Source organism: Amphimedon queenslandica, unplaced genomic scaffold (genome assembly GCF_000090795.2).
Source record: "Amphimedon queenslandica unplaced genomic scaffold, v1.1 AMPQUscaffold_10019, whole genome shotgun sequence".
Lineage (NCBI taxonomy): Eukaryota > Metazoa > Porifera > Demospongiae > Haplosclerida > Niphatidae > Amphimedon > Amphimedon queenslandica.
The window spans coordinates 1-1,488 of record NW_003549710.1 but is presented as its reverse complement, the minus strand read 5'-3'; positions in this window follow the sequence as shown (position 1 = coordinate 1,488).

The following is a 1,488-nucleotide window of genomic DNA, read 5'->3' as shown; positions in this document are numbered from 1 at the left end:
ATGACTTCAGCTGTATTCATCTTGTGATTGTTTGTTCATCTTTATCAGTGACCATTATATCACAGTTGCACTCATTAATGAGGTACTTTACAACATCTATGTGTTCAACAGCACAATGAAGAACAGTCCAACCATTAGTATCACAATATTGTTCAGCCATTATATGATCATTGATGTTCATTACCATACACTTCAAGACATCAAGTAATCCTTTACTAGCTACATAATGAAGAACAGGGACACCATCTTTATCATCTTTATCAGTGACCATTATATCACAGTTGCACTCATTAATGAGGTACTTTACAACATCTATGTGTTCAACAGCACAATGAAGAACAGTCCAACCATTAGTATCGCGATATTGTTCAGCCATTATATGACCATTGATGTTCATGACCATACACTTCAAGACATCAAGTAATCCTTTACTAGCTACATAATGAAGAACAGGGACACCATCTTTATCATCTTTATCAGTGACCATTATATCACAGTTGCACTCATTAATAAGGTACTTTACAACATCTATGTGTTCAACAGCACAATGAAGAACAGTCCAACCATTAGTATCACGATATTGTTCATCCATTATATGACCATTGATGTTCATGACCATACACTTCAGGGCATCAAGTAATCCTTCACTAGCTACATAATGAAGAACAGGGACACCATCCTTATCAGTGACCATTATATCACAGTTACACTCATTAATGAGGTACTTTACAACATCTATATGTCCAACAGCAAGATGAAGAACAGTCCGACCATTAGTATCGCGATATTGTTCATCCATTATATGACCATTGATGTTCATGACCATACACTTCAAGACATCAAGTAATCCTTTACTTGCTACATAATGAAGAAAAGGGACACCATCCTTATCAGTGACCATTATATCACAGTTACACTCATTAATGAGGTACTTTATAACATCTATGTACTTAACAGCACAATGAAGAACAGTCCGACCATTAGTATCAAGATATTGTTCATCCATTATTTGACCATTGATGTTCATGACCATACACTTCAAGACATCAAGTAATCCTTCACTAGCTACATAATGAAGAAAAGGGACACCATTTTTATCTGTGACCATTATATCACAGTTACACTCATTAATGAGGTACCTTACAACATCTATGTGTCCAACAGCAAGATGAAGAACAGTCCGACCATTAGTATCGCGATATTGTTTATGCATTAAATGACCATTGATGTTCATGACCATACACTTTAAGACATCAAGTAATCCTTCACTAGCTACATAATGAAGAAAAGGGATTCCATCTTTATCAGTGACCATTATATCACAGTTACACTCATTAATGAGGTACTTTACAAAATTTGTGTGTTTAACAGCAAGATGAAGAACAGTCCGACCACTAGTATCACGATATTGTTTGTCCATTATATGACCATTGATGTTCATGACCATACACTTCAAGACATTGAGTATCCTTCACTAGCTACATAATG